This window comes from Panthera pardus, unplaced genomic scaffold (assembly GCF_024362965.1).
Source record: "Panthera pardus isolate Hobbes unplaced genomic scaffold, ASM2436296v1 HiC_scaffold_19, whole genome shotgun sequence".
Lineage (NCBI taxonomy): Eukaryota > Metazoa > Chordata > Mammalia > Carnivora > Felidae > Panthera > Panthera pardus.
Window position 1 is genome coordinate 18,513,109 of NW_026526754.1, and position 24,809 is coordinate 18,537,917.

Genomic DNA, 24,809 nt, shown 5'->3' on the forward strand with positions numbered 1-24,809 from the left:
TTTATTCCCCATTTTTCAGGGGTCATCAGATTTCTAAAGGAGACCAGAACTCTTTTCCAAGATTTCCTTTTACATTTGCAATAGAGTAGAACCTAATTAATAATACAATTATTCACTTATTTATTTACAAAATATTTATTGGATACTTTCTATGTACTAAGCATTGGCCAGGATGCTGGGGATAAAAGAGCCAATGACATAGTTCCTGTCCTTCAGGAACTTAACTTTTATTTGGTTCTCACTCCATGCCAGGCACAGTGCTAAATACTTCACTCACATTATCTCAATGAGTATTTATAACTATGCTTAATTACACTATCCACATTTTGCACTTAACACATAATAGCAGAAACAATGATGTCAATGATGAACATTTATTGCGTGCTTACTGTGTCAGATGATGACCTAAATGCTTTACAAGCATCTCAGTTAATCCTCAAAATCCCCATAAGAGTATTACATTGTCCCTATTTCCCAACTAACGACTAACATTCATTGACCACTTAATATTGGCAAGTGTGACCCTAAGCACTTTGTGTGAATTAAATCATTTAATTCTTTCAAGAAAATCATGAAGGAGATACTACTATTATCCAAATGTTTAAAGAACATGCCCATGTTCGTATGGCTGGAGCTGGTGGAGTTGACATTCTAACTCAGCTCTTTAGAAAGCCCGTGACCTTAACCATGACACTAAACTGGCTCTCAAGAACACATTATTCCCAGAATAACTGACTCTCAGCTGACAAAAAAATGTCAAGGTACACATCACAGCCAACATTGAAGGAAGATGGTTGAGAAATCTGAAAGCAGATGTTGTTTTTATTCACCTTGTAGTCTTGTTGCATGATAGCTTCCAAATTTCAAAAAAAGACTTCAATGTATCTTAATTTACTTTGTATTTGCACTGTTAGTAAATATGGTCTCTAAAAAACGATGGGCAGAGAAACACAAAGAGCTTAAAACCTTGAATTCTCCTGAACTCACTGCTGGTACCAATGCTTTCTAGGTAAAGCCTTATTCTGTAATATTTCAGATTCACCTGAGATTTCCTCCTGAGTATTTCTAGAAAGGGGTACAAGAAATGTGGAAATTTTGTCAAATATAATGATATTCTGAAAACTATTCCTCAAAACACACGTGTGTGCATTGCCCCCCCAACACACACACACATACGCAAGAATTTCTTTTGTAACATTCAGCAAAATCCCTTGCATTGAGCAAGAACTCAATACATGGCTGTAGAACAGAATGGAATGAAATAGAAAGTAATAGAGCAGAATAATATAGAATAAAATGTCACAAGTTCAAATGGAAAGAAACTGCATAGACTAGAATGTCTAGTAATTAAATACAACAGCATAGATAAGAATGGAAGAAAACGGATGCCCGACATCTGTTTTGATATATTATCATTTCTTTATACTTGCAGAATTCAAAAGGAGGGCTTGTCTGAATAGCTGGTCCCTGACAGCCATAGCAGCTCATGCTGGACTGTAGATCAAAACAGGGCCACTCAGCAGTGGAGGAGTCCCCCCTCCCCAGAAGACCCTCAGTTCAGAGCATCCAACACCAGGAATCTCCTTTTATTTCCAGGTAGGAGAGGAGTTAGGGAATCCTAAATTTGCATAGTTCCCTTTTAACTTCTGCCTTCCTTGAGGGGGAAAGCTCCTATGTCCAGGGTCCTTGCTGATGCCGGACATGAGATACAACCAGAACAAAATTTTGAGCTAAAATCACATATATAGAGTTTTGGCTCTGGGTAGTCTGTCCACAGTCCTCAGAAAGCCTATGCTGAAGGACCTGCATATTGGTAAGAGGTTATGCAAATGTGTCTGGCTCCTGGTTGCCTAATACCTTCAGAGAAGGCACAAGCACTTCCAAAGAGCATTGTTCTAAGAGCTGCCCTGGGTCAGCTTTGGACCAGGCCTGTTATCCAGAGAGGGGCTCTATCCTGCATCACCAGGGTATCCTTGGGGATCATGTCCTTAAACGGAAGGCTGTGAGCCTGGATATCAAGAAGGAAGACTGAGCCCAAGAAGCCTGATCTATTTAAAGGTGCTGGTGGGAATGGGAAAGTCTCTGGTGAATCAAGAGAGTCAAAGAGTCTCCATGACAAGACCACAGACATCTCACCAACTCCCCTCATAGAGACACATATGTATTGGTTCTGTTTCTCTGGAGAAGCCTGACTAATTCACCATGGCTTTGCCCTCTCCTCTATTAATGTATGATGTTATTAATGCTTCCCCTATTGATTCCTGTGTGTGTGTGTGTGTATGTGTACGTACATTTTTAGAAAGTTTGTATAAACATGGGAAAAGTTCTGGAGAGATACACAGCAGATACAGTGGTTTCCTCCTCCTCCCTGCCCCAACCCCTCAGGGAGTAGGGGGAGTATGTACAGCTTGGTGGAGACGTTTGTTTTGCTTTGCTTTTTATAATAATCACTGAAATACACTAAGTGCTTGCTAAATGCTCAGAGACGTGCTAGCGTGCTACCTATACAACATTGATTAATATGCATAATAACCCTGTAAATAATGCTCACTCTATTTTACAGGAGCTTGAACTAAGGCCTCGGGAGGGTAAATAATGACCCCAAATTCGTAAGACTTGAATGCTACGAAGCCACCGTTCAATCCCAGGTCTGTCTGATCCAAAACTGTGCTCTGTCCATGATGTACTGTCTCCACGAAGGGATGATGGGATGATTGTAACATAAAAAATATATATACACGTATACATACATATATAAACATGTATAAAATAAAAACCTACATATGCATATGTGTACAAATAGAGAAAACATTTTTTTCAATGTACCTATGTTACTCCTACTTTTTTTAAGAATAGATTTCAGTATTTACCCCAAAACAATACAAATGAGTAAGATCTGGGAAAGGAAAAAAGAGGGATAAGTTCAGGGAAGAATAATCTTTTCACTGTCACTGCTTTATTTTGTATTTCCCCAAAAGCAGAGCCTCAGACAAGGACTCGGGTACATGTTCATTTGGGAGGTGATCTAGGGAAAGAGAAAAAGCTGAGACGAGGAAGTACATTGGGATCACTGCTGCAGGGAACATGGTTTGATTTGGCCAGGGTGTCTGAGAAGCAAAGTGCCTCTCAGAACTGCCCACCTGAAGGAAGAGAAGCTGGGCCATTTCCCACTAGTTTCTTCTGATCCCCTTCATGGAGGTTTATCCCCAGGGGCATTAACTCCTGGCCGAGAGAGAAAGCTTTTGAGGTGGGAGTCTGCCACTTGAGTGTGTCTTATCTGAGGCTGAAATACAGGTAGGCAAGGGGAGGTGACAGAGGATTCCACAGGAATCAGTCACATGCACCATGTGAAAAGTAGCTCCAGGGGGGATCTTTCCTGTTTTGTTGAGGTCATCGTTGTTTCTTAAGCGGGCTTTGTTCCAAGGAAAACTACGGGGTCCTTCCCACAGACTATTCCTTTGAGCCAGCCCCAACCAGCACTCCACTGGCACACAGCTCTGAATGGACGTGGCTGGGACAGAGGGGGCACCCGCCCGCAGACAGAGATGCAGGGGCAAGGCGGCCCACGAGGGAACCTGGCTTCTTCACGGAGAGGCTTTTCCGACGCTCACCACGAACCTCACGAGCCCACCGGCTCCCTTGCTCTGAAGCGATGCTCAGAGAAGGGACGGACCAGGAGGAAGAGTTTCGTGTCAAATTGCCCCTGAACTTTCAACTCCATCGCTGCTCACAGCTGCCATGCGTAAGAATCCTAGCGAGAGCTTCCAAGGTTTTTATACATGTGTGGGCAGGAGAGGAGGTGAGGAAGTGAAGCAGAGATGAAGAACTCCAAATTACGAGAAGAATGCCAACTGTCAATAATCACAATAATTCTTCTCTGCGTAATCAACACCACGTCGGCACAGCTGCTGAGGAGGAAACAATAAACCGCAGGCCAAAGAAAAGTGTCTCTTTCTCTCCTGCTACCTTACAAGGAAAACACACAGTGGAGCACGGCTTTGTGGAGTAGCTGCTGAAGCACGCAATCAACATTTCCTTGAAACTACAGCTGGCGTCTTGCATCCAGCAAACGGCTCTCTTTCCACATTATTATTTATTTAGACCTTGTAGAGATGCTGTAGCGCTCAATTGCTAGGCCATTCGCTTGGCCACTGATGGTGCTGCCCGATGGCGCTCCTCACGTCGGGACGTCGACATTACGCGTTTCCACGGACGTCCGTGTTGGGTGTGATCTGGATTACGTGACACTTGGCCAGGGCTACCGGGCGATTAGGCAGGAGCCGCAGCGTTGCTACACATTTCACAGCGCGGCATCGGCTGTTGTGTGGAAAGGGACGGTCTCGGGTTTCTTGAATTGAACAGTGGGGGAATCCAAAGTCATCGGAGTTTAAAGTATTGGCTCCGGAGTCCGACAGCTTGGGTTGGAATTACACTCTGCCACTTACTACCTTGTGACCTTGAGAACCTCACTTGACCTCTCAAGGCCTCAAAGCACTCACCTATAGAAGGGGAACAGGAATAGTCCCTCGCGTGTCTGTAGTGGGAATTAAGTAAAATAATGTGTATGATATGCTCTACATGTGTTAAGTGCCTGGTCAGCGTTAGCTGTTATAACTGCTCTGGAGTTGAGCAAGATTTCATCCTTCTATCCTCAATTTCCTTCCATAAAATAGTAATGGCCTACACTAGCTTTGTCCTGGAAGGATTTATAATTCCTAGGATTTTTTAATGTTTATTTATTTATTGTAAGAAAGAAAGAGAGACTGGGGCGCCTGGGTGGCTCAGTCGGTTGACCATCTGACTTCGGCTCAGGTCATGATCTCGCTGTTTGTGGGTTCAAGCCCCGCATCAGGCTCTGTGCTGACAGCTCAGAGGCTGGAGCCTGCTTCAGATTCTGTGTCTTCCCCTCTCTCTGCCCCTCCCCCACTCATGCTCGCTCTCTCTCTCTCTCTCTCTCTCTCTCTCTTTCTCTCTCTGTCAAAAATAAATAAACATTAAAAAATTTTAAAAAGAGAGAGAGAGAGAGAGAGAGAGAGAAGGAGGGGCAGAGAGAGAATGCCAAGCAGGCTCTGGCTGTCAGCACAGAGCCCAATGAAGGGCTCAATCTTACACACTCTGAGCTCACGACCTGAGCTAAAATTAAGAGTCAGACGTTTAACTGACTGAGCCACCCAGGCGCTCCTAATTCCTAGCATTTCTACTTTCTCATTTCTCCCCAGTTATTCACTGGATTCACTGGGGATTCACTGGATCATGAACTGCCAAAACAGTGTTAAAATCTGGGTGCTTCAGGGCTTATGGGCAGAGACACAAGAAGTGAAGAGTGCCTTAGGGAAATGAACACACATCTCCCAGGTCAAAGAGTGAGCTTGCACTGGCTGGTTTATCCCCTCTCTTCTGAACACATTCTCTCCATCTCCCTGACACATGACGCAGAGGACTTCAGCGTTGTAAGGAACAGGACTGAGATCTGGAGATGACGGAGCGACATCCCCCGAGAAAGAGCTTCCTCTTGAGCTCGGTCACCCTTGGTCACTCTCATCTTCCATGTCCCCAAAACGGGCCAGAGCAATGCTTATAAATTACAAAGCGCTCCCCTTCTTAAACACTGTACTACTGGCATCCCACCGCCCTCAGATGAAGCCTGATTTCACAAATGTGGACTCGCTTCCACGGTGTGCACTGCTCTGTGAGGGCACATGAGGGCACACAGTGCTCAAAGAAGCAGAACCGGACAAGAGTGAAGACAGGTGTGAGCCCACAAAATGAACTAAGAACCTCACCCCTGGTAAAATCATCCCGCACAGCCCTGAGAGGAGCAGACCACTCTGAAAGCGAAAAAGAAAACGAAGCCACGTCGCATCCAAGTCATGACCCCTTGGTCTCAGCCACGAGCCCCAGCAGCATCACAGGGAATCAGGAAGAACACTTGTTCTTTCTAACACCTTGCACATGGAGAGGGCAGAGAGTCCTCTAGTATCTCCCGGACTAGCTAACATCCTAGGTTCAGAGGCTGCTCAGTCCTGGCATGGCTCCCAGCTCCGTGACCTTAGGCAGGTTCGTTTATCTCACAAGCCTCAGTGTCTCACCTGTACACCAGAGACACAAATAGCACCCACCTCATAGGGTTTGCTGAGGACTTAAGAAGACAACACATAAATTAGTACTTAGCTCAGATCATCAATAAAGATTAATTAATGTTGTCATTTACTAACAATCATTCATAAATTTGTTATCATTCTAAAACATGGTAAGAACCTCACTATGTGCCCAGAACTAAGCACAAGGCCTCAAGCCATGGGCGGAGGGATCAGGTGAGAGATGGAAGGAGGGTAACCAAGTTCACGGACTGATGTTGAAATACTTTCTTCTTAGACAAGCACCTTGGCCTCGGTCACAGCTTATTTGTTCTTCTCATAGGCGTTATTCTAACAGACTTAATTATCTGGCTTCCAGTTCCAGAACAAATTAGAGGCAGCCACACTGCTACGAGCAGGCACACCGTCTTAAGACGTGGAAGATGCCTCATCCCCACATCCAGCCCCCACTTCTCATGGGTCTACACCCCCATTCCCTTCAACATTGCTGACATACTATGATTCATCTCTCTTTGTCCCTGAAATGCATTCCATCCTTTCTATCCCCTTAAATCAGAATCAAATGCAATGTTGCACGTGTGGCTTGGCCAAAAATTATGGGAGTCCCGGTTTTATGAGGACGTCACAGACACAGTGAGGTACGGTAAATGAGTGAAGAAAGCAAGAATAGGATAAGAAACGGTGTCTCTTTTGTGAGCAAATGAAGAGAAAATGCCCAGCCAAAGGCATCCCCGCATCCGTCACAAGAACGGCCAATAGCCTGACCCTGGTGATCTGCGTGAGCCACATGGGACATGGCATTTGGGCCCAATAAGACTGAAGGAAAGAAGGGATATTTCAAGTTGCGGGAGAGCGACACTCCCCCTTTTGGACACAAACGAGGAGACCGAAGCCACCATCTTGCTCCTAGATGCCACCTTAACAACCATGAGAGGAACAGCCCATGTGGAGAAAGACGGAAAGAACCCACATCCCTGATGAAGGCACGAATTGCTGAACAATCACCCCTGGAGCACAGCCTCCCTCCTGACTTAAGAAAGAGAACAAACGTTCTTACTGTTTAAGGCGGCGTGAGTCGGGGTTTCTCGGCTCGCCCTTAATAGTGTCCTAGAAACTACAGAATTAATGTTTTAACTTTAAAGCACTGTCATAACCCAATAAGATCGGGAGCTCCTCGGCTGGGAGCAAATAGAGAACTCTTGGGCATTTGAAAAGTGAGAGGTGCTCTAAGTGCAAAATTAGAAAGACTTCGTACAAGAAATATATACAAACTAGCTGATTAATATACTTTTCATATTGCTTACATTCTTGACAAAACATTGCCTTGGGTATGTTGGACTAAATACTGTCATTTGCAAAGTTGATTCTACATGTTTCTTTTTACCTTGTTCTTAAATGCGGCTACCGGAAAGTCTGAAGTCACGAATGTACTCACATCCAGCGGACAGCACTCGTCTTGCTGTATTTCTTCCAATCAGCCTAAGGATATGAGGTCATACAAAACTAGTTACTCCTATTTCACTTACTGTCAGCAAAAACATTTGAACTTTTCCTACCCTTCCTTGTGCTAAATCATTTTTCTCCCTTCCTTTCTCTGTATACTTATGTTTTCAGCCTGCGTGAGGAACTTACATAGTTATAGCTATCTTCAGTGCGTGGAAATGGGCCAGTGGTTCACCAGAGGGCGTGCTGGAAATCTGTGGGGGCAGGTGGGTTGTCACATGATGGGCAGGGGCTTGCCTGTCCCCTAGAGGGACTGTGTCCCATGCCACTCCTATAGATGAAAAGTATGTTTATACATAACCAGCCAGAAGCAAATTCCATCTGAGTTATGAATACGGGGGGGGGGGGGTGGTGCACGGGGTTAATTTAAATGAATTTTCCGGGAAAGCAACTACAGAGGTATACTTTGTTTTGTTCAGAACTTTAGAATAGTTATTCACCTCTTTAGAAACCCGCATCATTTGTAACAGCGCCCCTACTGGTTGTTTGTGTCACTAGCGGGGCTCGACTGCACTGGTCCACATCTGAGCTGCTACAGTAAGGCAATTCTACGCATATGTATCAATGTACTTATTTCATCCTTATTTCCAAATGCCCCCTAGGAAAAAAAAAAGCCTCAATACTATTCAGCTGAAGATCAACTTACTTCTCTGAAATCCAAACTGAGTCATTAGTTCAGAGTTGCAAGCATCTAAGTACCGTCAGTTCTGATGTAACACAACATACGCATTCCTAAAAAGTCAGCTCGCTCCGCAAAATCGCGCAGCCAAAACCACAGGGCCTACGGGGAAGGTGGAACAAGGGGGCACGACACCGAGTGACTTTGACAGCGATACAGAAAAAAGAACCTAGTAACAGTGGTTGCATGTTAAGTGGTTTTATACACGTTAAATAAAGAAACACGCAGGTACTACAGAACGATGCACCTGACCTTGAAGAAGACCTGAGGTTTGCCAGTATAAGTACGGGCAATGGAAGGGCTATGGCTCGTGAGTTGGTTTGGGGTGGAGGAAGCAGGGCCACCCAAATCGAAGAGAAAGGGGATGGGTGCATGGTACCACCCAGGTGAACCGAGGCAGCCGGCAGATGTTTGGGCTGTGCATGTATGTACGCTTTGTGTTTTCTATAAGCATATTCAGACATCTTTTTCCTAATCTGTCCGCCAGCATGGAAATTTATATGCTGTCTGGCTGTGTGCTGTGTGTATTTGTGTTTTATGCATAAACAGAATAATATTTTTTGTTCCCCAAGAATGCACATTTGCCCTCCTGGGGACAACACTGCTCTCTTGAGATGCCTGCGGTCGAGGTACACAGAGAAGATGGTGGGAGCACAGAGAAGAGGGTGACTCATCGCCTGGGACAGTCAGGGAGGGCAGAAGAGGAAATGACATTTGAACCAGGTTTTGTAGGATGAGTAAGACTTGCCATCTGGGAAAAGGGATGGAAGGAGTTCTAGAAGGAACAGCTTCTAGGCGTGATTGTTAAATGTTTGCACAGCATGGGGTGCACTGAGAGCTACACATCCACAGAAAGAGTGGGGAATTTAGAAATACAAATTTTAGTACGATTTGAGAGACAAACGGACTCTTAAGAGGTATCAAATCCTAGAAAGCTTTTGGGGGCAGGAGTGCATAAGGAGCAGAAACTGGGAAGAAGGCTGAGTTATTAAAGTAGGTATTAGGTTCCTTTAATTTCAGCCTATGTCTCAGATGGAAAGACTCCTGTGTAATAAATAATAGAGCACACTTTGGGCATAGTTCATTCACCACACTCCCAGACACATTTCGAATACCATTCAAAGAGTCGTGGAAGCTCTGATTAATATACAACACAGAGCTCTCTCCATATACTCTCAAGGGTAAAAATACTGCTGAAAAGCCAGTTCTTTTAAAAGCTGAGCATCTAACACCACCTTGTGAATGATAATAAATGGCAGGCGAAGCCAGAAGGTAGACTGGCCCTCTGTCTGGGTCTGCAAGTTTTATGTGCACAGAAATACAGACCTGCTCTTTGGCCAAGAGAGCAGGATCATCTTCCAGTGAGATCAAGATTTCCTAGGAGACTCCTGGTATTTCCCAATTCCAACTTGATCAAAAATAGCAACCCCAACTCTCATCGGTTGTTTTCCTTTTCTTTTTTTTTTTCCCCTCCATATTCCCCATTCGAGCTCCCTTAGGAACGTGCGTCTATTTGCCATTAAAATGATATTGCGGTCATTTTTCCTAAGGCCAGAGAAGTTTAAGGTTTTTCCATAACATCAAGTCCCTCCCTGACCTCATGGAGCTTGTCATCCATCAAAGAGAGGCACCGAGAACAAAACTACACAACTGATTTCAAATGTGATGGCGACAAGGGAAGATTAAATAGGATTAGACGCACACGACAAACGTAACTTAGAGGCCACAACTTCATGTACAAATCAGGATGCTTCATGCTGTGCAGGGGGGCACCGTGACAAAGACAAGTTCACATTATGGGTGAGGACGAAGAAACAGCATGGGATTCTCATGGGAAGAAATATGATCATGTTTGCCCTCTCTAATTATTGTAATTAGATCTCTAACCATTTGAGTGAGTGCTGTCCAGCAGCAGATTTACTTCTTACTGCCCATCATGGACCCAAAGAGAATTATGCAGGGACATTACAGCATTATTTGTAAAACAGTAATAATCTAAGTACACATCAAAAGGGGAAGAGTTACACGCATGGAGTACTTCTAGGCAACGTTCAAAAGAATGGATGAGGGCTTACATATACTAATATGAAACTACATCCAAAAAATATTGTTGGGTAAAAAAAAAAAGTGAACTGTAGAATGACATGTACGGTGTGCTTCCATTTGTGTGAAATTTAGGGAGAGACACAGAGGTTCAAGTAAAGTTTCACATACACAGACCATCTCCAGAAGAATACATAAAACATGATGACGGTGGTCGCCTGTGTAGGGGAACCGGGTGTACGAAGGTCAGGGTGGTAAAGAGACATATCACTCACTACATTTACTTTACTATTATTGGAAATTTGCCACATCTAGTTAGAGAAAAAGTATCTCAAACAGTATAGATGGAGAAAGTAGCATTAACCAGCAATGGAAAGTATTCATTTTATAATCTGCCCTCCATCCGTGTGTTAGCTTAACAGAATTCTCTATATGTTCAGAAATGAGGTAAGAGGAATCATCTGGGCAGAGACCAAGATTCAGATGTGACTGGGGGGAATCAGGGAAGAAAAGAAAGGGGGCAAAGCTTCGCATGAGCAACGGACAAAGATACGTGGGCTGCTGATCACAAAAGCTAACGGATGCACCTGGGCCCGGAAATATGATTTTAGGTGATAAATAGACACTGTTGGATGAAATTGATTCACATAATGATAACATTATTCCCTTTTCCAATCTTTTTTTATTGCTCAGACATAGTCAAAGAGGAAGTCTCAGTTTGGTGCAAGTATGTCTTTATGACCTCTGGACACTTTCCTGGAGTTAAAATTTGATAACGTGTTTTGATTTGACTGTATTTCTTTTCACTCCTATCCTTCTTAGAGAAAGGAACTCTGGTTTCCCACTTTTGGCGTTGAAACAAAGCTTCCTTCGAAAACAACCGTGTTTAATTTTGATGTTTTATAATGAGCCATTTTCAAGGAAAATATTAAGTAACACAAGACACGCAGGGATGGCAAAAATCGTGACTGAAGTTTATCAAGCAGTGCCTTGAGACAGATTCTTCTAGGTCTATGGCAGGGAAGCTGTGCAGTTGTATGGTTGTGATTGTTGCTGGGTTTTATTTTCATCCCACCAAACAAGCGCTGAATAAAATTGAGGGAGATTTTTCAGCAAGCTGAAGTTTCGTCCTCATCGCCGACAGTATTTAACAAGAATAGCCTTAGTTTCCTAGAGTTGATTCCACGGATGACTAAAAAGACCGAGAACCAAAAATACAGGCACCAACTCCGACGGCCTAATTAGAAGTGTGATTCTTGCCCCGGTGGGGAACACTAGTCCTTTTGTTACATCCCAGGAGAGAAGAAACACCTCAACCGAAATCACATTTTCCTCCTTTCTCCCTCTCCAGTGCCACCATTTTTTCATTAGCTAATCCCAATTAGAACACTTTTTTTACTAAAGCCATAAATCTCTGCCTTTCCCAATAAGCATAAATTATATGGTAAATAACTGTATTCCGTGTCTGTCCAGAAAAATAAAACACTCTTTCTTTCTTCCTCTTTCTTTCTTTCTTTCTTTCTTTTCTTTCTTTCTTTTTCTTTCTTTCCTTTCTCTTTCTTTCTTTTGTTCTTTTCTTTCTTTCTTTGTTTTCTTTTCTTTCTTTCTTTCTTTCTTTCTTTCTTTCTTTCTTTCTTTCTTTCTCTTCCTTTCTCTGGTATTTTACGAGACTCTGAGCTGCTAAGTCAACGTTCACGCTTTTTGATTTAGGATTTCTCCCCCCCTCATCTATCACTCGTCTATAAAGGCAACACTTCTTTTAGAAAGAAAACTACCACCAATGCACTTCTCTAAAATTCATCCTAATAAAAGTATGTTTTTTCTTGCTATTTCTGAGTGACTCCAGGTAGAGGCAAAAGCTTGATTGTTGTGTTAAAATCTACCTCTGCCATTTCCTGGCTAAATGGCCCAGGACCCTCATGATAGCTCAAACCCAGGTCTGAATCATCAACTAAGGAGACAGACCTCCTAAAATTTGTCCCAAAATTAATGAAGAAACTTAATAAACAATGTTAGCATAGTGCCTGGCACAGAGAACGTGCTCATTAATATTAGTTGCTCATACTGCATAAACAAAAGTGGTGATTTTTTTCATTGTTGTTCCTTCTGTGGTCAGCAATTGCTTAACCCAACATTCTCTACGTTAAACTAATTAAAAGAAACATACCTTATCCGTGATTGATTTTCAAACTCATTTATTACTCGTTTCTCTATGGTTTAATTTAATTAAATTGAGCAGCATATCAAATATTGATTTTAATAAAATCTTGATTAAGACTCGAGCAATTATCAAACACAATTTTCATACCATTCCTGCATTTCAATGGAACCAACCTGAAAACCAATTTGCTTTTAAAATAAAGAAGTGATCTTATACACATACACACATTCCCCCCACCCCCACCAGGCCATTTTCAGAAATACAGAAAAAAAATGGCCTCCCAATCTTTTCGTTAGCAAGATAAGCAAAGATAAGCAGCAATCTCCAACTGGGGTTCTGAAAAGCTTAATCCAGTTGGTCACCTCATCTCCAATCAGTAGTGGAAGGGAAAAAACAAATTAGAATCAATTCCTTTGATAAACATTAACTTAGCAACTACTATGTACAAGCCACTGTCCTGTACTGTCCAACACAAGGAGAGGTAGTCAAGAGCTAATCCTATAGCCAGTTTTAATGTGTGTGGAAAAATCCATCCACACATGCGAGTCTTTAATTTTATTGAATAATGACCAGAGAAGTACATGTATTTCAATTCTTGAAATTACTCTGCTTGTATGATTTATGTGCATAGACTATTGTTAAGAGAATGTAATGTAAATGTGATGGTATAAATTACCAATAGTATCATATTAGCAATTAACTATAAGTATAAGACATTTAATAAGTTAAATATTTGGTTTGATAGTTAAGTGCTAAAAAAAAAAAAAAAAAAAAAAAGAAGAAGAAAGAAAGAAAGTCTGGCCAATAGCTATCACAGCAGCACCATCTAGAGGATTCTGAAAAGTAACACAGGGTCATTCCCCCAACTTGCCATTCTTCCTGTTTAGGCGAAAAGAAAGGCAGCTAGACAGTTCACCATCTTATGTCATTTTAAAGCATTTTAATTCTGTCCACATCATTGAGCATCATCTTAAATCTTGAAATGTTTATGGAACAGCTAAATGAGATGGAATATTCTCGAAATCGTAATGCAATTGGAACAAGGATCCCCGCTGTCCTCCTGGGGAGGCAGTACTGGGTGTGTGCTGAAGGATCCCAGGCCCTGGGACACTGTGACCTGGGCCGTGGCTCCCCTCTCCGCCCAACACACACACACCTCCTTATTCTATCTTGATCCCAGACATATCCGTGCCAAAGACTGGACAACGGGTAACATTTCAAAATCATGCCATTCCTGAGCTACTGTCCACTGTGTATTTACGTGAGTTGAGAAAAAAATAATAAACTTTCTATTATTAAAACTGTTTACACCAGCACATCCACTTACTAATTCCGTTCCATTGGCCTAAGCTGAATCAATGTCCTGGGGTGGGTTGAAAGAGAAATAATAAAACATCTCACTTTTTTTTTTTTTTTATAGTTCTCATTCCCCTATCGTTTCTGTAACTTTTTCTGAACCAGAGAACTGCTTTGGAGTCATGTTAAAAGGATTACAATTGAGATAATAAAACATGTCTGCTATTCATAGGAACTAGTCCTCCCCTTACATTATTTGGTTTCAGAATTTCAGGCAATTTTGCAGACCCTCGGTCGGCTGCAACCTCACAGGGAAATGGCAAACATGTACATTCAGTGTGGCCCCGGCCAGTGGGGGACAGGAGGAGCACTCACCTTCATTTCCACTGGGGGGCGCTGTCCACCTCGGGGAGAGGGGACGGAGTCACAGTTTGCCAGGCCAATTTGTAGAAATCTGAGTTCACCTGCATTCTGAAGTCAGGGTTCTCAAATGAGCGCCCTAGTAAAGGGTCAGAGATGGGCAGTGAATGGGTCATTCATGGTGATTCTCTACACTTGACGTAAATGCAACTGGGCCCAACTGACCAAAGGAATACGAGGTTTTGCCTTGAGAAACCTTTTCCCCATGCTGTATGCTAAAGCCATCACTAAAAGTCATGGCAAACTGCAATGATTTTGGTTCTTTCAAATGTCTTCATGTTCTGGCACAGGCTTTTCCCTCTATTCTACCTCCATACCTCTTCACTTCGTAAGTGTCTGGTTCTAGTTTGTGACTTAGCTCAGATATCACTAACTCCAGGAACCCTTCCAGGACTCCCTTACATTGGGTCAAGATAACCTCCTACGTGCCTCAACTGCATCCCATACTGCTCCCATGAGGAAGCTTGATGTAATTACTTGTTTATTAACTATGTCCCCCATTAGGCTGCAGATGCCATCAAAGCTGGGGGGATTTCTATCTTATTCACAGTTGTATTCCCTGCATCCCCAGAGTCTCAGCTCAAAGCCTCCATCAAGGAATGATCGCCCTATATAAGCATGATTTATGTTGGGGAGGACTCTGATGTTAGGCACATAGCCTGCATTTCTTTGCCTTCCAAAAACATGGGCCTCAGTACCCACTGGTTTTCTTCCTCACTTACCTTGTTCTCTTAATCCCTACAGTCGTCAGAAGAGAGGCCCAAGTTTCCACAAGGTAAGCTGCCTCTTGCTATCGAGGATTATGGCAATTCTGCTTGGCCATCTGTTCACCATCTCCAGAACTTGTTCTAGGATCCGCAGACAATCCATCTCTATTCCTGAGTCAGCTGCAAGAGAAGCGGTCAACCAAAATATTTACAGTAGGGATCTTTCTGGGACGTCTGGTGAGCTCTAATGAAGCGAGAGTCAACGGGGAGGGAGATGAGACCCCCCCCCCCCCGGCTCCTCCTTCCAAGCAGGTAACAAAGTCCTATTCTCTACTGTATGTAGTTGACATAATAGCACAGAAGGAAAACAAGGAAGTTCAACTTTGTTTCTGGTTCAACTACTTATCGTGTCCATGGAAGGACTATGATATTCTAGAACTAGAAGAGCATAGGGCCATCTAGGTAACCTGAAGAGTATAGTGGCACCCAAATACAGAGTCAGAACCATCCTGGGAAGTTCCAGACCGTGATGAAATAATATATTTACCACTCGGGATCCTTTTCGGTCATCTGTTTCGCCTGAGACTACATCTGCAAAATGGAAGTAAACCTGCCAGGCTCAAGGGGTCATTGCGAGGGCAACTGAGACAGGCCCTAACAAAGTGCTTGGAAAACTATGCCCACCCAACAAAAAATGAGAGATTATTAATGTTAATAGAACGACCACAGACTGCCCCATCATCCCATAGCCATTATCCTCAATTTTTAAAGATCTGAAGAGAATAGTTCACTGCTAACATCCTGACTTAGGTTTAGTTGGAAGATAAAACTTCTAGCCAAATTAGCCTAACATACATGAAATGATAATCAGTAGATCCTGAGAGTAAGAACCAACTAGAGATCATTTAGGGTATAATAAAGGGGAAATAGTATATATAGTTGTGTTATTTTGTTTACTTTCATACTTATAATTGTGTACACAGGAACATACATGCTGAGTACCATAAGTAAACATTTTTCAGGGGCGCCTGGGTGGCTCAGTCGGTTAAGCGGCCGACTTTGGCTCAGGTCCCGATCTCGCGGTCCGTGAGTTCCAGCCCCGCGTCGGGCTCTGGGGTGATGGCTCAGAGCCTGGAGCCTGCTTCTGATTCTGTGTCTCCCTCTCTCTCTGCCCCTCCCCCATTCATGCTCTGTCTCTCCCTGTCTCAAAAATAAATAAACGTTTAAAAAAAAATTTTTTTTTCAGCCAGGTCCCTTACATAAATCTCAGAGTCTTTGGTCATTCAAAAAAAAATTTTTTTTTCTAAATTACTGGAAACTAGCAAAACACAGGATGAGAATTTTCTAAAACTGACAAAAGATATCAAGCCAAGGCTTCACGAGACAAAACGAACCCCTAGGGGGATAAATACAAAGAAAGCCACACACACACACACACACACAAACACGCCAAAACAAAACAAAAAAACAGAGAAAACCACACAAAATGAAACTTCAGTGTATTAGTGATTGTTTCTCCACATCCTCACTGGTGTTGTCCCTATTTTTTATTTTAGCCATTCTGATAGATGTATAGTGCTACCTCATTGTGGTTTTAATTTGCATTTCCCTAATGGCTAATGATGTTGAACAGCTTTTTATGTGCTTAGTTGTCATCAGTATATCCTATTCAATGAAATGTCTTTTGCCCATTTTCTAACTGGATCATCCATTTTTTCACTGCTGGGTTTTGAGAGTTCTTTAATTATTTTAGATACTAATCCTTTATCAGATATATGATGTGCAAATATTCACTCTTAGTCTGTAGCTTGTCTTTCATTCTCTTAACAAGACTTCTCACAGTTACTAACCTTGATTAAATCTATCAATTTTTTCTTTTTCATATTGCACTTCTGGGGTTAAGTCTATAAGCTCTTGGCCTCACGCTGCAGTAGAAAGATTTTCTCTTACGTTTTTTATTTTTCTTAAACTATAAAAAATTTTACATTTACATGTAAGTCTGTGATCCATTTTGAGTTAATCTGTATATAAGGTGTGAGCCTGAAGTCAAGGATTTTGTTTTGTTTTGATTTGGTTTGGTTGCTTATTTTGTTTACAGTTATTGAATTTCTCCAGCACCGTTTATTGAAAAATCTATATTTCCTCCACTGAATGCTTTTGCACCTTTGTCAAAAAATCAGTTGGGCATATTTGTGTGGGACTATTTCAGAGTTCTCTATCTGTTGCGTTGACCTGTATGTTTATCCCTCTACCAATACCACACGCTCTTGATTACTGTAACTATGTAATGGGTCTTGAAATTGGGTACCATGATTCCTCCAACTTTATTCTTCTTTTCAGAATCGTTTTACCCATTATGTTTCCTTTGCTTTTCCATATATATATTAGAATGATCTTCTCTATATCTATAAAATACCTTGCTGGGATTTGGGCAGAAATGGTGGTAAGTCTGTATATTAATTTGAAGAGAATTGATACTCTCCCCCATTCATTTTGATCTTCTTCATTTTCGTTCATCAGAAGTTTGTAGTTTTCAGCATACAAGTCTTCTTCATGTTTTGTTATACTGATACATGGGAATTTCATTTCTGTTTCTAAGTTCCTTGGCATTTTCTACACAGTCAATCGTGTTATCTCCAAACAGGGACAGTTTTATTTCTTCATTTCCATCTGTTTGCCTATTATTTCCCTTTATTGCCTTTTTGAACTGGCTAAAAGTTCCAGCCCTGTGTTAAACCACAGTAATGAAAAAAGACTTGCTCCCAGCTTTAGGAGGAAAGGATTCAGTCCTTCAACATTAAGTATGTTATCTGTAGCTTTTTGGGGGGATGGCCTTTGTAAAGTTATAGATGTTCTCTTTCATTCCTAGTGTGCTGTTTTTTAAAATCATGAGTATTAAATTTTCTCAAATTATTTTTCTGCCTCAATTGATAGAATCACATTATGTTTTTTTCTTGTTAGCCTGTTACAGCAGATTATACTGACTGACTTTTGAATGGTGAACCTGCTTTCATCTCTGGGAAAAGCTCCAGTTGGTAATGGTGTATAATTTTTTTATACATTGCTAATGCTATTAGCTAATATTTTCTGAAGGATTTTGCACGTACATTTATGGAGGATATTGGCTCATAGTTTCTTTCTTTCCCTTTATTAATTTTTGTGGGCTGTCAATGTCTGGTTTTAGTATCAGCATGATGCTAACTTCATAAAATGAATTAGGAAGTTTTCCAAATCCTTCCATTTTCTGAAAGAGACTGTGTATATATCATATTAATTATTTTTCAAACATTTCACAGAACTGTATAGTGAATCTCCAGTGAAGATTTCTTTTGGGGAATTTTCAAATTATGAATTCAATGTCTTTAATAGTATAGAGCTATTCAAATTACCTATTTAATATTGGGTAAATTTGGTGGTAGGCAGTTTTAAGAAATTGGTCCACCTCATCTAAGTCCTCAACTGTATGTATGTGGAGATATTTACAGCATCCCCTGTCCTTTTTATGTCTGTAGAGTACGTAGTGCAATTCCATGTTTCATTCCTGATAATGCTAATTTGTATTTTCTCCCATTTTTATCTTTGACCATCTTGCTAGAGACTTGTCAATTGTATTGATCTTTTCAAAAAACCGACTCCTTGTTTATCTATTGTTTTTGTTTTAAATTTTATTGATTTCTGCTCTTATCTTTATGATTTAGACTCTTCTGCTGACTTTGATTTTGCTCTTCTTTTCTACGCCCTTCCTGTGAGAGCTCACGTTATTAATTTAAGATGTTTTACTTTCCTAATGTAAGCATGTATTGCTAGCTTTGCTCTCAGCATTGCTTTAATTGTACCCAATTTTGATATGCTGTATTTTCATTTTCATTCAATTCATTGCTCATTTGTTGGCTTCTCACTAAGATCTCCTCTGTGACTCATGGATTATTTAGAAAGTGTTATTTTCCAAGTGTTTGGATATTTTCCTATTATCTTTCTGTTACTGATGTCTAGCCTACCTGTAGTCAGAGAACATACTCTGTAGGATTTCAATTCTTTTAAATTTGTTGAGGTGTGTCTTATGGTCCAGGATGTGGTCTATCTTAGTACATGCTTTGTAGGCACTTGAAAAGAATATGGATTCTCCTGATATTGATTGTTCTATAAATGTCAAATAGCTCCTATTGGTTAATGATGTTGACTTTTCCATCCATGGTGATTTTCTGCCTGATTCTTGTATCAGCTATTGAGAAAGAGGTGTTAAAATCTTCAGCTAACACTGAGGAAATGCCTACTTCTCCTCTCAGTTCTGCCACTTTTGCTTTATAGTGTGCAGCTCTGTTGTTTGGTGCATATATTTTTAGATTTGCTATATCTTCTTAGTGAAGTAACCATTTTATCGTTATATAATGGTCCTCTCTATACCTGGTGAATTTCTTTGGTCTAAAGTCTATTTATCTGATATTAACGTAACCACTCATGCTTTCTTTGGATTAATGTTTGCATGATATATCTCTTTCCCTCCTTTTATTTTCTATATGCCCATATTATCATATTTGAAGTCAGTTACTTATAGACATCATACAGTTGTCATGTTTCTTTTAATACAATCAAATTATCTATATCTTTTTATTGGTATATTTTAGCTGTTTATATTTAATTATTCATATGCTAGAGTGGAGATGGAAGTCCAGGCTCCCCCAATGGACGTCACTGAAACTGCTGCAGAGGGTGGGGAGGTGCCTAATTAGTTAACTCTGAACAGGATGAAAGAACTGATTCCTTACTGATCCTTCTTTGACATCATCCTGATAGAGGATGAGGGGCAGTTATAACAAGGTGAGAGTGGAAGTCTATACTCTCCCCCTGGCCTTTCTAGTCTGTGTGTATGTGTGTGTGTGTGTGTGTGTGTGTGTGTGTGTGTGTGTGTGCGCGCGCGCGCGCGCTATTTAGCTGGAGTAGAATGCTTATTTTCTACAAGTTTATGCCTTGTTCAATGGCCTTTTCCCGGTCCTTTGGCTAAAGAATAGGCATTTGTTGGGGATTTTTAAAATTTCCATGTTTGTCAGATTTTAGGGTTACCAGCTTCTTCAGTTCCAAGTCTAGAATACATGAGGCAAAAGGAAACCCAGGTAACTTACAATCATGTCATTCCTTGGGTCCCGAGGTCGCTAGACAGTATGACTGATTCTCTCTATCTTTCAGAGTCTTCTTGTGTTGGTATAATTTCTAGGGGTTTTAGTTATATTTAATAGGAGGAACAGGGGAAAGTACATCTACTCCAAATTTCCAGAAAGAAAAATCATTGATAATCTTTTAAAATTAATTATAACAATCTCTGTCTTCTAACTGATGTATTTAGACTATTTACATTTAATGCGATCATCGATATATCAGGATTTAATGCTACACGTATACTACTTGCTTTCTGATTGCTCTACTTGTTTTCCATTTTACTGTTTGCCCTTTTCTCTTTTAGATTATTTGAACAATTTTTAGGACTTTATTTTGACATATTTGTATCCTTTTTTATTGCTTGCTCTCGGGATTATATCCCTCATTTTTCAGTCTACTTAGAATCAATACTTAAGTACTTCAAGCGGAATATAAGATCTTCACTCTTAAGACAGATTCCCTTCACCCTCCCCCACTTTCTATGATAGTTATTTTACATATTATATTTATATACTTTGAAAACTCTGCATAATATTATAATTATTTTTGTTTTCACTTGATCTTAGCCAAAAGGCTGAGAAGCGATAATTTTTTGTTGTTGTTTTCAACTATCATTTGAAAACTAAAGAGGGAAGGAACAGGCTATTATAGAGATTAGCAAATTTTTTCAGTAAAGGGCCAGATAAATATTTTAGGCTTTTCAGACCGTGTACTATGGAAGTTAATGACTGGAATTGGCCATGTGGACATTTCTGGAATGTAGACAGTGTTCTATTTCTTCACCTGGTTGAGAATTACACGAGTTCACTTTGTAGTAACTCACCAACCTAACTTTTGTTTTGTGCATCTAACTTTTTGTGTGTGATACCTACCAATGAAAGTCATTTTGAAACTAAATAGATCCAAGAGCTTGAAAAATAGATGGGAGATTTTGGGAATGGATTATCAGAAAAAAGAAGGGGTACATAAAGTACATGGGATTTATTGCTCCTTTCAGCGCTACCTTCTTTGAACAAAATTAATAGATGAGGAAATATTTACAGTTTGCCCTCAACCCTGAGAGACTGAGAATTTCTACTAAGTGTAATTCACTGAGGTGGGAACTGCTTACTGGAGCCAGAAGTTGAAAAATGAGACTTGTTGGGGCGCCTGGCTGACTCAGTTGGTAGATTATGTGACTCTTAATCTTGGGGTCGTGAGTGCGAGCCCCAGTTGGGTGTGGAGATTACTTAAAACAAACAAACAAACAAACAAATAAATAAATAAATAAATAAAAATGGGACTTGTGGAAAAATGAGATTAGAGGTCAATGAATTACAATTCTAAGTGAATGACAGGAGGAAGGGAATAGAAGAAAGGGAAAGATGTCTTTTAGTGAGAAATTCAACAATATGAATTCTGGATATTTTTTTCTAGGAAGGGCATGAAGGAAAAAGAGGTTGAATAAAGGAGGGTGAGGAGAAGGAGAGAGGAAACAAACAGGGGAGGGAAGTAGGGAGGAAGAGGTTAGAGAAAGAGATGAGATAGAGGGAGAGAGGAGAGAAAAGGGAAAGAAAAAGGAAGGATGGACTAAAGAAAGGAAAAGACACAAGAAAGAAATGTGGCAAAATGATCCCTATTGGGCGTCTGGTAGAAGCCAGGCATTTACCCATATGATTTAAATCTCATATCAACTCTGTAAGGTATATATTATCTTTCCTCTTTTATAAATGAGGAAATGAAAGCTCTGAGAATTTATTTTAGTCAAGGAAACACACCTGGGAACATCAACCCTGGCTGCACGCAACTCCAAATTCTGGGCTCAAGGAAACCCTTTAATTCCAACAGGGAGAATTCCTTTATGGCAAGCAAATGCTTATGTGACACTTGAGTCCTGGAAAGAATTACCCTAGAGGGTGCCCTTGTCCTAATAAGTAGAAAATAGTTGATCTTCTGAAACCCTAAGCCTATAATTCTGCAATTCTATGGCATCGGGTCGTATTATGTGGAATACTTCTTGAGATCATTGACATCCTCTAATTTTGCCTTACGACTAAGGGGCATTTTCAAAGAATCCAGTGAAAGAATCTAATATTTCACTTTCTGGAGTGAAAAAAGTACAAGACGTTCTGTTTGACAAACAATGCCTTATCTTATGAGAAAATGGGCACAAAGTATATTCCATGGTCCAGTTTATAGTATTTACCAACTTAGCATGAATGCCGAAGATAGACAGATGTGTGGGGTGCTAGAGAAAATTCCCAGGGAAAACTCAAAATTATCAAATTACCCAAATTTCTTCAGGCTAAGCAGAAAGTGCTAGCAAACCACCAGTGAGAAAGAGAGACCTCGGGAAAAAAAATCATCTCACTTTGACAAAAATTCTGTGAAAAACAGTGGACTTTGTATGTACCACAAATTTGGGGGTCACTTCAGAGTACTTGAAAAAAGGAATATACATTAATTCTCTCACTTAAGTTCAAAGTTATTTAGCACTTACTGTAGGTTAAAAGGAGGGGTAAGGGGGTGGGAGGGGGAGAAGGGAAAGGGATAATTCACCAAAAAAAAGAGGGGGGGGCATAAAAATGAAACCAAGCTACCTCCAAGGAATAATTAGAAGTGAAAATCAATAAGGAGAAAATGGCTCATATTCTCCTCATTGATTTCCTATGCACAGTGAGTCAAACTTGACTGTTGGTTAGAAGTCAGTTTGGCTACTTCTTATTACTTTTTCAGCAGTTGGGTACTCCTGTCAGTTCCTTTCATGCTGGAGGCTTGCTTGGCTCTAATCACAGCTGTCAGCTATTGAACGAGTTTGACACCCTGACTCCAGAAGCGAGGGGATTCACACTGCATGCATATGCAGTGGGCTCCTTCATTAAAGCTGATTGACATAACAGATATGGTGCACTGCCACTGATTTTTATAAGCAAAACAAATGGCTACACAATCAAGGAAGAGTCTCCTTGATCAGAAACACCCAGAGAGAGCAAGAATCAGTCTTTATCAGCTCAGCCAGTATTACTGGAAATACCTACGCTTACTTAAAATGGTAGATATGGGCAGTGAGTCAAGAGCCAGCTACACACACACACACCTGACCCCTCCCCTACAATCTTAGCTGTCCATTCCAAATAATCTCGGTTGGAGTTACAGGGGTTGGTTAAAAGGGGGATCATTTAGCTATTGTGAGCTGGATTTTGCAGAGGCATTAAGTTTCTTGGAGGCGGAAGAAGAGACTGCCAGTGACCAGAATCTCCTCCCCCACCACCAAGAAAAGGAAGGACGGCTAGAGCTTCTCAGAGTATTTCTGTCCATAATGTCACGAAATGACAGACTCTAAGTTGAAATGGACCAATTAGCCCCAAAACCACCAACTTCAAAACTGGTTCAGAGCATCCCTGACGAGGGCCCATTCAGATTCTAGCTGACATTCTTAGCAGTAAGCATGCCATGTCTGGCTGGAGACCGCTTTCCGGAAACGGAAGCACAAACCGCATCAGCAGTACAGGGAGTCGTTAAAGCACGGTCCTGTGGGGGAGGAATTCCCATCCTATACCTTGTGTCTAGTGATCAGGGTCTGCCCTCTTCAACCCCCAGGACTTCATGACGCCAGCCACCACACCGTTCTGCTGCCCGTCACAAAACAGTTAGTCTCTGCCTCCCCGGGCCGCAAAGACATCAGCAATGCCCTTCAAAAGTGAGTGACTTCTGACCATCCCTAATTGATCTTTAACTGGTTCCTTCCATCAGGTCCTTCAATACCCAGCCATATGCTCTTCTGTGGCAATTTGTGGAGCCTCCAGCACTACCACCTGCGATTTTCCAGCAACTCAGAACTTCTAGCAGATAGTGACCAAAAAAAGAAAGATCCTAAGGGATTCAACAAATACACTGGTGAGTAGAAACTCTTCAACTGAGTGAGGAGCAGAGAAGGGGATGCTATCGCTTGATGAGAGTCTAAGAGGTAGCTTACCCTACTGTTTGGGGGGTAAGGAGTAAGGAGTTATACATCAACAATATTATATATAATATATATATACATATATAATATATATGTATAATATATATACATAATGTATATTATATATACATTATATTATATATAATATATATTATTATATTAATATATATTATATCATATATAATATTATTATATTATAATATATTATGTGTATAGTATATATTATATATAACATATACATAATATACATTATATGCATAATATATATTATATATAATTGTACAATTCGATGCTGCAACATGTTTTTCTTTCCGGAAAAAAACTATCGGTGGGGGACGGGGGGGCGGGACACACGTATCCGCCTGCACAGGGCACCGAGAAAGCGAGGACACTGGGCCTCGCCAAGCGGCTGAGCCTATCACCAAATCTCTAAGGCGGCCCGAGCTCGGGAGTCAGACGGACCCATCCCCTGCTTATTTGCTCCGCAGCACGTATCACACTTGGCAAGTGTTGCTTCGCCCGTCGCATTCGGCCTGTCTCCCCCAGCTAGAATGCACTCGGGCCTAGAGCGCCCGGCACGTGGCAGGCGGTCAAGAAAACGCTCGTGAGTGAGGAAGTGGCTGTTACCTTAAGGCGTACCTCAAGGAGTGAGTGAATGAATGGACGAACGAATGACCAGGCCTGTGCCCGCCGAGCGTCCTCAGGCCCACGGCCCCGCGGGGCTGGGGGCACCCAAGTGGGCGCCCGGGGCCACCGGCCCCCAACCTCCGCCTACGGCGGCCGGGAGGCGTCAAGGCCACTTCAG

General features: G+C 41.3%; 1 long non-coding RNA gene across 4 annotated transcripts in view; it reads right to left on the reverse strand.

Moving 5' to 3' along the window:
• Positions 1-24,809, reverse strand: part of LOC109245663 (uncharacterized) — a 146,200-nt gene extending 121,391 nt beyond the window's left edge. The window contains exons 1-4 of one of the 4 annotated variants that reach the window (XR_002071016.2): positions 24,644-24,809; positions 14,923-15,087; positions 8,248-8,382; positions 7,212-7,577 (exon numbers count right to left, since the gene is read on the reverse strand). This is a non-coding gene — a long non-coding RNA (uncharacterized LOC109245663). Of the gene's footprint in view, positions 1-7,211; positions 7,578-8,247; positions 8,383-13,264; positions 14,280-14,922; positions 15,088-24,643 lie in introns of those variants that run through there. The other 3 variants (XR_002071017.2, XR_008423576.1, XR_008423577.1) reach the window with 3 other exon arrangements.